Source organism: Clinocottus analis, unplaced genomic scaffold (assembly GCF_023055335.1).
Source record: "Clinocottus analis isolate CAN_PGR_092001 unplaced genomic scaffold, fCliAna1.0.p SCAF_15, whole genome shotgun sequence".
Taxonomy (NCBI): domain Eukaryota; kingdom Metazoa; phylum Chordata; class Actinopteri; order Perciformes; family Cottidae; genus Clinocottus; species Clinocottus analis.
The window spans coordinates 11,611,119-11,625,406 of NW_027175876.1; positions in this window are offsets into that span (position 1 = coordinate 11,611,119).

Here is a 14,288-nt window from a genome sequence, read left to right on the forward strand (position 1 = left end):
TTTCACGATATGTCCTCTGTTCGAAAACAACTTCACCTTAATAGGTTGTATTGCATTGTATCAGGTAAAAATGACCTGTAGTATTTGTGTTACAAAAGAATACAAATAAAATGAAAGATGGAAATACACTATATGTATAAGTATGTGGACACCAAAACATATTGTCTAAAAACCCATTGACATTAATCCCCTCTTTTGGAAATGCTTTCTGGCTGCAGGGATTTGCTCCCGTTCACCGCCAACAGCATTAGTGGGCCAGGCACACATTTATTTCAATATAGTTTGATGGGTTAAGGTCAATTTCCCCGCCAAATTTACAAAACAATTTACACAATATTAGTAGCATTGAGTTTTATTTTACCTAAGAGGCCCAGTTTGAAATAGGGAGCTCCCTATAGCTCAGCTCTGAGACATGATAGATGGTTTCCTTTGATCCTTATCATTATGTACCATCCATATCTTTTTTTTTTTTTTTTTTGGTTTACCCAATTGTTGTTTTTGTTGTCGTTTGTTTTAATGTATCAGTAAATAGTGTTTTCAAAATTACTTTCACTATAATTGCCTTACTGAATTAATTTCATCTAACTTTATTTGGAACTAACTTGTTTATATACTTTTAACCAGGGCCAAAGAAAATACATATCTATTCGCTTTATTCACTTATTTTACCAATACAATATTTGGGTTTCAGGTGTCTGTTCTCTTTACACACGTAACCTTACATCCACAAGCCAGTGGCATTACTACACATGATTTCTAAGTGTTGGATATGACGGGGGACATGGATTTGAATGTTTAACTGTCAGACATTATAAAATATATTAATGAGCTGTCAGGAATAATGAAGGCCTTGCTTGTTAAGTAGGTGAACAGTTGCTCTACATTGGAGTGCCGTGGACTTGTGTGGAAGTTTAAACTTCAGCTCCATCTTCATTTCTCAGTCTCTTTCTCCAGAGATTTGAGTCCAAATGAAATGCTAACTGGCACAGTTTAAAAACTTATATTTATTTAAGCTCTTCCCACTATTGAACAATTTGCCTAAAACGTCTATGCAAGGCATACCCAACGTAAAGTCTGTCAACCGACGCGTGTCAGGGTTTGCGCATTGCATTTTCCAATTATTTGCTTTGGCCATGTATGCACGGGAATGCGCTCAACATAGTTACACATACTAGATTGTCTTTCGAGTGTGCGTCTTCTGGCTGTCAGGCTGTCATTTGCAGCCTAAGTAATGTACATGATTGCAAATCATAGCCATGCAAATATTTGCAAATGATCTGATACATTTCTTATTCCTGTGAAACAGACCGAGAAACAAATATAAAAACACATTCGACTGGACAGGCAGCTATAACACCTGCTTTTGTTCTCTCAGAGAGAAAAAGGATTGAGGGTAACGGCCACAAAAAACCTTTTTCTCATTGTTCCATACAAGCAGGCCAACAGTGCAGCTGTGATTGAGACCCGGTATCCCACATTTTAAACAGGCCAGTTGAAAGTCAGCTGAGAGCCTCCTCCTCCTCCTCCCTCAGTCCATCAGCGTCTTCCAGCCACAGCGGCCTCTCTGTCACTGTCTTGTGATTCATTCATGGACCGGGGAAAGAAAAATCCATAGTTTCTAAAAGAAAAACGAGTTAGCGTCAGGGGGAAAATGAAAGAAGTTCAGTGTAAGTTCAGAGGGGATGTGAAAGTTTAGGAGGCCGTGCCAATAACCTGCTGCTCACTTGACTTCACGGCATCGCTCACACGTTTGCCTCCTAGCTGAAGGCTAGTCATTTGAAAAGTAACATTATCAGCTTTACTTTTGGCTCCCCGTAAGCAGTAATTAGTCACATTATGTTTGTGTTACACTGTTGGCAGGGCCTTGATATATCCGCCTCTGTGGAAGCTGCTGGAGGTGACAAGGATTAGAGACTGACATTTGTATTCTTGGCTTACTTGTTTGCAAACGTCAGCTAACGAGAAGCCAACAGTGGACTGGAGCTGCTGGCAGTTCAAGCGAACGCAACAGGGCACAAAGCTAACTTAACACTAGCATGGCTAACGTTATATCATTCACGCCATGGTGGCTGAATGTAAAGGACAGAAAAAAAAAACACTACCGGGTTTGAGTTTTCATGCATTATTTCAAGATGGCTGCCGCTACAGCTACAGCTAGCCTGCTAGCCCAGTCACACCGGATAAAACAAGTTATGTTATTTAATATCATTAAACAAGTCAAATTAACAAGTGACATTTTACATGTAGACATTTTAGATGTAGCGCCCAGCAATAGCAGCCATTTTGTACTGGTTTAGTGTATCTTTTGTTGTACTTGTTGTCCGTTGTTGTTGTCTCAAAAAGAACATAACATTGACTTTTTTGATTGATTATTTAAAATTCCATCGAGGTTGAAATAATTAAATCGTGACTTTTCACAACATTTGAAGCACCCTCTGTGCTGTTATATAATTATATTCAAACTAAAAAGGTCCGCTCAGTAGAGTGCAGATCTCTGTTAAGACTGCAAGGGTATTGGACGTTTGTCGCACACAACAGAAAGACTCTAATTTTTTTTTAACATTTAGTCTACTTTTTACCATGCAGTCTATGGTTTTTTGGGGGTTCGACGATTCCCTCAGCTGTGTCGCCAATAGCAGCTCCTACTGCTCAGGAGCAGTTAAGAGGAGTGAGTAAGGTGTCAGCTGGCTGTATAAAACAGGCAATAAAGGGACTTTGCAGAAAGTGTGAGTCACCGCAACCACGAGAGGTCAACATATTGTGCAGTTTGCTGTTGCAGAATGTGAGATTTAGCCGTGGATAATACCAGAGGTGCACTCAGTCACTCACTAATAGTAATACTATTGGAGCCCCTGCGAGAAAGCTTTACTAAAAGCACATTAATTTCCTGCTGCTCAGCTTAAGACCTGGCAGAGAAGCATTTGCAACACTCAGTCTTACAATTCACACACACACACGACGCTTGTGCGCGTCTTAATACAGTAAGTGTGCTCACATTTTTGACGTCTTGCCTTGTGTGTGTGTGTGTGTACAAATTGAAACTGTGACTTGAGAGCAACCAAATGTCACATTTCAATATTCTCGGAGTCTGTGCTTGTTTAAAAATCAAGCCTACCCGGGTAACCAACTGTAGAGTAAGAAAGCAATATGCGTCCGACAAATATTTGCCTGTAGGTGCTGCATTTGTTCAGTCATGATGCAGAACGAGTAGGTGGTGGAGTGAGCTTAGAGAATGACGTTTTAGAGCCTGCAGCGATCCACACTGCTTTAGAGATCTTCAGCGAATAATTATGACCTGCTCCAAGAGTGAGGCTCGAGGTGAGTGAACCAAATGGTGGAGGAGGTCGAGAGGCAGCAGGTGGCTAAAATTATTGAGCAGGTATGAGTTTTTTTTTTCTTTTGTTTTTTTTTAAACATTTTTGTAAATATTTCTTATGTTAGTCGTCTTGATTGAATGTGAAATTAAGAAGAAAAAAAAACAAGTTACTATCTGAGGATTATGATGAGGGTAGATGGAAGAACATTTCTAAGAAATAGGTTGACAGAAGCTTTCATGAGAGTATAATTTACTAAAAAGATCACTTTAACATCCCATGCTGAGAAGCTGCTCACCAGATCTCCTTTATTATTGAATACGTTTTAGCTTCTTTCAATTCTGCTACTTAATTCTTAAGTCTTTCATTTTTATTCCTCTCTGGTCCAAACCCTTGCTGAGAGTCAATGTTTCCAGCTTCCTTCAAAACTGGATTTCTGTCATGGGGCTTCTTAGCAATTGAATTACAGCGGAAAGAGAGACATCCAGCAGCCTGAAGCTTTCCCCTCCCGAGACTCTTCAATTCAGCAGTAATCAATATGGCGTAACCGGCAAACGTCCACACATTCAGACAAACCATCCCCGCAGGTGAGAACCGATATGTATGTATAAAAAATAGGTTAAGTTAAGACACACACAGTAATGCTGAGAAATCCTCGTGGGTGTTAATTACAGCTCACTTACAGCCTAATCTCTGCCTGGACATCCTCTCCAGTTTTCAGTTGCTATTTGATGCATATTTTTGGCTCAGGGTTTGGTGAAATGATGCACCTGGTTAGAAGTAAACAGAGGGAATGAAAACGCAAGCTAGATAGGGCGAGAGATAACAGAGACAGCTAAATAAAAGCAGATTCAGTGCTCCTGCTGAGTTTATTAGCAGAGCGCACCTGTTCACAGGCTACAGCAGGTGCCTCTGGCAGACAAGGCCAGACTGAACGTGAATGTGTGTGTGTGTGTGTGTGTGTGTGTGTGTGTGTGTGTGTGTGTGTGTGTGTGTGTGTATGTGCACTAGTCCAATCACTATGACCGCCTGCTACCAAACACACCCATTTGTCAAGACAAACTAGTGACACGGAAAGGAAGGCAGAAGACGAAAAAACACAACACAGTGTACTTTATTACCTGGAAGTGGGAAAATGAGTTTTGTCAACAAATGGCCCATCTATTTCCCCTCACATCAATGGACTCATGGCACTTGATTTATCTTCTCTGTATTGGAGGCAATGGAGTGAAAAAGAGAGAGGGAGAGAGCGATGGAGGTGGAGAGGATGGGCTGCTATTAGGTCTTGTGGGAAAAAGCAAATCAGTTATGGCCGCAGCTCTGATCAGAAACATTTTGAATCAGGGCGTATTAAACTACTCCAAACATGTCAAGCAGTAAACACAAGCTATGTTCTTTTGATGGCAGATGGTGAGGCTTTCCGTCCAATGAACTGTATTTCTATTGCACACGAGGGTGTTTTTCTTTTCAACTGGTATTTTCTGTGAATTCAACTGTGTGGGGAAGAGAGGCAGACACAGACAAAGCACAGTTCAGTTCAGATTTGAACCTGCCTGTGCAGACGTATGCTGCTGTAGTCTCATGCTTCATTGAGCAGACTTTGTGATTTACCCTCCGCCTGTTTGTATGTTTTTTTGTCAAATTAAACCCAGACAAAATAATGCAAAAACATTTCTAAGCTGGGCTGAAAAAGCCGTACAGCATACAGCGTGCAACAGAAATATCATGGTGCTTAAGTTTTTTCTAACTGCAAAGTTAGGCTGTATGGAGAAAGTGGGGAGGGAAAATGAGAACACGAGGAGGAAGCCAATGTGGGGAATTTTTGTAAAATGGGAGTTTTAGGGCAAGAACTGATGTTCATTTGTTTTTAGGACTAATGTGTCGTTGTAGGGGATGAAGGTGGAGATGTATCGCGCTCATTTCTTCTGCACACCTCCGCTGGCTCTGCAGCCGGTCATCACTTTGTTATGCTCACTGATCACTGATCAGTGATTTTTCTTCTTTTAATTGCATTTACAGCGTGAATTATGGAGATTGTAACAATATGTGATGTATGCATTCATGTAAAATAATTTGTAAGAGTTATTTTCTCACCTTGTGGTATCAGTCGTACCGTTGTCAGCAGGGACCAGCATCCAAGCTGCAATATGGGATGTCAGGCCTGTCATTGCAACCAGTCTGTGTAGCGGGAATTCTGATATGAATTTTCTCTATGTAACTTCAAGGGAAATTACAGTTTAATAGGTTTGTACATTATGTATACCGTAAATGTCAGGTTACAAGCTGCTCCTACCTTTGGTGGGTGTCCCCACTAGCTTCCCGCTGTAGCCAGCTAGCGCTGCTGCTAGTTTCCCGCTAGTTTTCCGGTAGCTCTCTGACAACCACCGAAGGTAGCAGGACCAGCTGGGGGGCAGGCAGTAGCAGCAGGGGGAAGCTAGCAGCAGCGCTAGCTTGCTACAGCGGAGACACCCACGGTAGGTAGGAGCGGCTTGTAACCCGACCTTTACGGTATCTGTAAAGATGGCCACGTACTTCCAATTGCAGAGATCTTGGAAGGTGGTTAAGAAAAACAAGCCGTTAGGTGAAACACAGTTCAACAAATCCCAGTTAAACAGATTTCTTTGGGGAAAACAATTGTCCGCCCTGCAGTGTACAACGGACCCATTTCCTCTCAGATCATCAACGTTACAATGCTGCTTTCTTGCCGCGTTTCTGCTTCTCGAGATTCTGCTGCCATCACGTGGAACTGCATCTACCTGGAAGCCTATACATCCCTTCAATGTGGCAATAAAGTCTACGTTTGTCCGACCGCTCGATTTTCTTGGGACTTTGTTGCAGTGATGTAGAGATGTTGACCAGAACTACAAAGAAATATGAGCCAGGTTGAAATTAGAAAGGAGTGCAGTAAAATGAGAGTTGCTCTTAAGGGACTCTGGTGCGCGCTAAACACTATTGCTTTTCTTCACAGGTCCATTTATCAGATGATACTGCTGTACTTTTACAAAATTAGGATTTTGAATGCAGGGCTTTTACTTGTGCTGTTGTGCAACACTTTTACATTGGTGCATTGTACTCAAGTAATACTCCAGCCCTGCAAAATACTACATGGTTGTGTGTGTGTGCGTGTGTTTGAAATGTAGGTGGTGTCATGTCGATCAGCATAATCACATATTACAGTCAACATCAACATTATGATGCATGCTCCCCTGAATGCCTGCTTGCTTCTCATCAAATGATTACCCACTACAGTAAATTATCCCTCTTCACATGCTGACTCAAAAATGTATGAGAACGTCACTCATTTGGCTTCACATAAATATTTTACTCTGGTTAGTCACTGAGGTATAGCTCCGACCATAAATCAAAACGTGTGTGTGTGTGTTTGTTGGCACTAAATGCCTATATTCGGTATGTATTGTGTGTGTGTTTGTGAGCAGGCTTTTAAAACAGAATATTAAAACATTAAAGTTGACAGAATGACAGAGTGTACTGCGCGGGGTGTTGTGGATAATTGAAATGCCAAAACTTCAAGATGGCCGCTTCATTTTAACATGAATTTACAGCTTCCATCACAAGCCATTAATGCTGAAAATATTTTATGAGGAGGCCGTGAGGGAATTCATTTATCTGGGCGGATATTCGCCAGATAAACATTCAGCTTGACGTTGACATAAACAGGGTCTCGCTGCTATTACTCAGACACGCATCAACAGAAAAACTGCTGAGGGACACTTTGGATGTATTTCACCTGCAGTTGCTAATTCTGCTTCGCCAAATGTTTTCTGTTAGGGATGAGAATTAGTCTTACAAGGTGGAGAATTTAACAATATATTTTATGTTATATGATACATATAGATGAAAATACTCATGGTAGAAATTAGGATATGTTGAGCACAAACTGCAGATCAGTGTTTTGTAAATGCTCTAATCTGACTCCGGGAAGCGATGCCTGATACAGTGCATGGCCTCAAGTACGGACACCCACCAATCACACCCATATATGATTGTTGAATATCTCTATATATCAAAGCTCCAATTCAGCCAGCAAAGCAGTCTTGAGGTCAGAAAGGTCAAATCTGTTCTGGAACGGAAACAGAGTTCGAGATGCTTCTCTGTATACCGAGTCCTGGAGGCTCTCCCTTTTATCGATTACACACACTGCCGGTGGTGGTGACACGAAAAATCTGTTTGCCCTGCAGATGCATTGAGGCGCTGCAGAGTGACGCATCACCCCACAGCTTTCTGCGACTCTGAAACTGACTGATGCAATGCTAGACCATAAAGATATCATCAGTCAAGACCTTTTGAGAAGAGCTTAAAGCTGGAGGTTGTATTATTAGGAAACGCAAGGTTGGGTGTATTTGTACTACCTTTACTTCACTCTTGCTACCATTTCAAAAATAAATAAAAAGAGTCTCTGCATGTAGGGCGTCTAGCAGAAGCTAATTGGCAGCCCCCATCCCCGGTTAGGCTTCTCACTCTATAACAGTAAAAGGACTAAATAGACTAATTAGTTAATAACACGTCAGGGTAAAACAGCAGGACGGCTTGTGTATATGCATTTGTATGTGTGTATGGATTGTAAATGTCTGTACAAATGTCACTCTGTCCAAATTACACCAATAATGATCCGCAGCTTTCAGACATTTTCCCTCTCATGTTGGCTCACTTTTTGCTCATTTGTCTCATTAAATTTCAGAATAAACCGGTAAAGGTTCTGGACTCCTGCACGGGAATTGGTTGATGAACATCTGGTTAGACATCACTGGGTCTTCGAGAAATATTTTCACTTCAATTATCTGGAATTCAGCCTATTTTCTTTGTCACTGCAAACTGAAATGAGTCCAATTAAAGAGATGACATGTTGAAGCTTGTATTAGTCTCATCCCGAAAGCGCTGTGTCAGCACTAGAGAAACATCTGGCTCCACACATTATTTAATATGTGGTCATCGACATGTAGAAAATTGTATTATATTCATAAGCGACATGTTTTTTTTAATAAAACACTTAACGGAATTCCTTCTAAACCAGAAATGTATCCAAAAACATTATGTGAAAAGAATGAAATGCTTCATCCAGTTAGTTTTTTTCATTTGCAAGCATCACTTACTTCGTATGAATATCCATTCTGTCGTCCTTTTTTACATTAGTGTCGCAGGAATTGTGGTTTCGCTGTAGAGACTATTTGACAAGATGTAATTATGCTGTTTCTCCGTCTCCATCCCTGTCGACTTGAGTTCTGGAAAAGTAATGGCCATTAACGCAACAAAGTGTGAACAGTGTGCACATCCCGGTACAGTCGAGGTTCAGTCCACACAGCGGCGAATGTAACTAGGCTCAGCAGAGCGAGCGACACATGACTGAAGCACTCGTTTCACGAAAAACGTCTTACTCATCTTCAGGAAATACCTGCCCGAAACCTAAGAGCTTCAAAAGCCTCAGCGCACTTAGTCTGCTGATGAAGACAACGTGGTTTGACCAGAAGAATGAACTGTTAAGCCTCATTTTGAAGAGTTTAAGGAGATTCTTTTGAGCCATACCACAGTTACAAGGCTATCAGAACAGCATCAATCAGGAAAAAAAGCGCACCACTTCATGCCAAACTATTTTTTTAACGACTATATTTAGATTCTATTTGGATCTTCGTCAGTCGGGTTAGTAAAGAAAACAAATGCGGCATGGAGTCGTGGGCCAAATGGTTGTCAGAGATGAAAGAGAACCAACACTGAGCTCCAAGAGAGGGTTTAAGAAGTGTTGCCAGTGTTGCTAATGAGCCCAGGGTTGGCCACTACCGATGACCCTCTGCCACGCCCACCTCCAAGGCCTGCTGGGAAAGCAGCCACACAAACAGTAACAGGCAGGCAGGGCGGAGAGGGTCGTCACATTGGCTAAGCCCTTTGAACAAATGTTTAAATGATGTGTCACCATGACATTGAATGTCAGTTGTCAGTTGAAAGTCGATTGCTGAAACGGGACGCACGCTTCCCAGGATGCTTTGCTGATTGCTAGAGGGTGCAAACGGGGATGAGCAAACGGGGATGGGCGTTACCCGTTTGGGGCGTGGCAACAACGTACTAGAAACAACGTCAACTCTCTCTCGATGCCACAGAGGGCAGATGATGATCCGGGCTTGAATTTCACTCTAAACCTGCTTCAAATTAAAAGTGTCCTGAAGTTAAAGGAAGATCCACCAGCGTTGGGTCAGTTGTCCTCAGCATGTTGTAACCCACCCTCATCCATACAAATCCAATAAAATGACTCGCAGAAAATTTCCCAAAAGGCCTTTAATAGTCTAAATAGGCTGTCGTATATCTTGGGTCTAATATGGTATTATATCTAGCTTCTGTTACAGCGTAATTTAGGTTTATAGTGATCAATTTGCGTACAACGGTTTATTGTCTAATAAAGAACATATTTCTAGTTTTGCTGTAATTTGATTTAAACTACTTGTTATTAGTGTTCCGTAAAATAAAGTGCAATCGAATGACGTGTAATGCTTTGTGATGGTCCCACAACAATTCTGCTTTTTCATCATTTTATTTGCCTCCACGATACAAAACGCTGCTGGCTGCTGACCCGCCATGTTTTGCTTCATGCAGAAAGCTTTTAGCTGTCCAGTTGGTTTGTTATGACTCTCGTATGTATAATAATTACAGCCTCACTTTGTGTGTTTTGTTCGGCACCAGATGGTCGGAAAATGTGGATTGTTTGAAAATTGCACCGCAGCCTCAAATCCTGAGCTGGAGCGTCTGAACAGAACACGACTAGATTATAGCAGCTAGTGGCCCAGCTGGCTTCCTTTGTGTGTGTGTGTGTGTGTGTGTGTGTGTGTGTGTGTGTGTGTGTGTGTGTGTGTGTGTGTGCGTGTGTGTATATGTGTGTGTGTTATATTATGAGTTAGCTCGAGTCATTAGATGAAACAAACAAGCCAGAACAGAGCCATTGATTTTGTGTGTTTGTGTGTGCGTTGGAGTGTGTGTGTGTGTGTGTGTGTGTGTGTTGTGTTGTTAAGGGAGGTCTACATGTGCTCTCTGCCGATGTTGTGACTCAGTCAACATTGTTAGCATTTAGATGACTCCCCCACATGGTATACTGAACAAAGATTTAGACAAAAAAGATTTAGTCAAATCATTTTTTCTTCCACACAGAAATGGCCTCTCGGGTCGTTGACCATTTTCAAAAACTAAAGGTTTTTTTGTTTAGACATCGCAGTGAGAACACCTGTATTCGCTCTAGAATAATCTAATATAATCTAATCTAATCTATTTTGTGAGATGGGAAGCGAAGTCAAATTGGAGCGGCTTGTTGATTTAAAAAAAAGAAAAAGAAATATGTCCCAAAAGTCAATTATAGTAAATACAATTTAATTAAGAAGACAGGAACCCCCAGATGAGTTATTTGCATTGTTCTTAATTTTCTACAGACATTGTTGATGTGCTTTTCATTATTGCTGTGAGTGGGAAGTGAAAAACAGAATTGTTTTTTTTTCTGAGTCTCTTCAATCTCATTCAGTTTATTGTAATATCAGGATCAATAATATCAGAAAGGAGTGGGAACCATTTTGAATTAATTAATTACTGTAAATTATTGATTGAACATCACATTTTCCATATATTTTCTGTTGATTGACAAACAAAACATTTAAGGATTAGTACAATAACATCCTATAATTTCTTCATCATTCAGACATCTTGTGAAAAGAGCATGTTTACGTGACCTGTTTTACAGATTTAAGTCTTCCTTAGTTGGAGTTCTAATTATCTGAAAGTTTTAAGAGACGGACAAACACATTGTTGGCTTCGTGACTCTTAATAATCTCTTACAAAGACGCTACAATTCAACTTCAAAGATAAGACAATGAAGCCCTTTGAGGCAAAGATGAAGACAACACTACAATGAGGTCATTTGGTTATGAAAAAGTCTCAATGTAATACTGTTGGCTCTTTATGACCACGTAATGAAATGAGACCATCAGCCAGAAGATTGGCTATTTTAATTGAATCATTCTAGTTATTCTTAATGCTTAATTCTTCCATCGGATTGCAGCAGACTCGAGACAGAATCTCCTCCGGCCTCCAGACCAACCCGGATCCGGCTCCAGTGGGACGAGGCCCAGTACTGCTGGGCCCGCTGGAGGGAAGGGAGGCCCGGGAGAACCAACCAGGACTGATTGTCACACCATGGTAAAAAGAGAGGCTTTTTAAAGATACGCTGGTGATCAGATAAACGAGCGCTTTTTGTCCAAAAGGACAGATGAAATAAACACAACGTGTAATTTCTCAGTCGCTGCCTGTGTGATTTGAGCATCAGCAAAACACTTTGCAACCAAACCTCCCTGAATACATCCTCATTAAAAAAAAAGCCAAAGTCAGGGATGGAAAGTGTACTCAGATTCTTTACTTAAGTAAAAGTAACAATATCCCACAACTACAGTATTTGAATGAATGTACTTAGTATTCCACCGCTGGTCCAGTCACGCTTCACCAAAAGCAGGTGAGGAAAAAGGTGGAATTTAGCGGTTAATAAATAATCTCACACAAGATGTACAGTAAATTCACTTAGCTGAGAGTGCAATCCAGTAAAATCAAATATGGAACATAATCCAAACTCAGTCTGGTCCCATAAGCCGGGAAAGGAGAAGCGACTTTACTTACAGTCACTTGGACGATCCTGTAAGCTTCCAGATTGATGATTGATGACTGAGGCGGAGGAACTGAAGCGATGGACTGAGACCAGAAACAGATCAAAGTGGAGCTCTCGCTCCTTCTCTCTGCTGCTCCGCGACCTTTTCAGATTTATCTTCCCCTAATCGACCATGAAGCCATCAAAACCAGCCGATCCTTCAGAGTTATCACAGTACAGGTAAATGAAAACAAAACTGCTGCTCAGAGAGCGTTCAGGCCAATGGAGAGCTTGTGTATTCCTACTATTCAAAGTCGTGTCCATGGATTTACCCTGCTGTTCTAAAGAGATTAAAGATGAGAGATCCTCCCTAAAGTGTTGTTTTTCGAGACGTTTATTGGTTTTTCCATTCCTCGGCCATTTCAAATCCAGGATTTATACCGCTCCTAGCTCCTGCGAGCCGTCCAGTTTTGGCACCAGAACAACAGTCACGCATAAAACTGCTCGAGCAAAACGTTTTACAGGTTTCCGGGATGGTAAATACAAAATAATAACAATGAAGCAAGATCAATAAGACACAATCTAAAAGTAATGACATAAACACTTTTAAAGCCAGATCACAGTCTCATCCAACACCAGATGAAGCGCACACAGGACAACACAATGGGTTGAGCCTGGAAATATGTCAAGTCAATATTATTAATACATTCTTACCCAACACGTTCGGCCATGACTTGAGCACTCAGATATTACACTTTAGTAAAGGCGGCAGTATGAATGTGTACATTATGTTCATCTTGCAGCTGGTAAATATGAAGCTAGCCCCTCATAGTTGAGTAAAAAGTGCAATATTTGCCTTTGAGATGTGTAGTAGAAGTATAATAGCAGAAAATGGAAATACTCAAATAAAGTACCTCAAAGTTTTACTGAAGGGCCTCCAGCCCAGAATGTTTACTCAAAAATCGTGAATCTTTTCAGACTTTAAAACACATTTGACTTTGAGTTATTTGCCCTCATTCTCGCTGACTGGACGTTGTGTTACTGGGGAAATATTGCCATCTATGTCCACATTGTCATGTGGGATGGCTCTTTGCTGCTACTACCACTACTATTACCACACTATTATATACACTCTGATTGTTTTGTAATCTGCAATTAGAGCATCCCAGATTATTCTGGTGTGGATTTAAATACAGCAGATGTGAACTCTGCTCCAACACGGTATAACAATCAGTTTCAAGATCTGTAATGCAGTTGTTGTTTTTTTTGCCAAATTCAATATAATGGATGGATTTCACAAAGAAATCGTCACAACAGACATGTTTTACTTTTTTTTTTGGTGTCATAAGTAAAAAAAAAAAAAAAAAAAGGCACCTTTTTTTTCTAAGAGCTCTGTGGAGTACATACTCCAGGTGGTTCTGGTATAAACATTTAAACACATGTTTGCTTTTGAAATGCTAAATTTTACCCAAATCCCTGTTATTTTTCTACAGCAATTGTCTGTTTCAACAGTCAGATTACAGGTTGGATCAGTGTGGGCTGCCTCGTGAACCACCAGATGGCGCTGTTTGCCGCATGATGCACCGATGTGTGCGGCTCCACCACGTCCGTAGACACTCGCTCTAATTTATAAGACAATGTCAGCTATTTAAATCACGAGCAAATTAATTTCATCCGGTTGGTGGCTTCCGGAAAAGAAGACGAAGAAAAAAAAAAACAGCACCACGACTGAAGGGCAGGAGAGATGGAAAGATAAGTGGTCAGAGTTGATTAATTGTGCCAAATATTTGAATCATTAAGAGATTTAATGAGCTGGGACTTAATTAAAAGTGGTTTAGGTTCGTAAAAGAGCCAGTTCACTAAACTCTGACAAGCCAGATTTATAACCAAACATCATAACCCGAAGGGGAGCCGACACAATGTCCATGTTAAGTGCAGCGAATGACACTTACATTTAAAAAAACAACAACTTTCCAACAACCCCAACGTCCGTCCTATAAGAAGACAAAACTGTCTTAATTATTGACAATATTACTTGGCTGATTTATAACTGTTCATACCTTGAGAGTGATTTTGCATCCATTCAGCACCAAGCAGCACTTTATGAAAATGAAACCAAAAGTTAAAGGCTCGGCTCATATTTGGGCCAATTCCAGCTGCATAAGTGATGCTTCCTGATATCCCTCAACTGTGTTTAACTTATTTAAGCTCTGCATGCAGACAACGAATCCTGATTGGAAGATTTCTGAATGGTTTGGTTGAAGACATCGCAAACAGGGATGCTTCAGTCCGTCTCGAGCTCCTGGATGCTCCTCTGGGACTTCTCAGCTTCCACACACACAAAACACCCT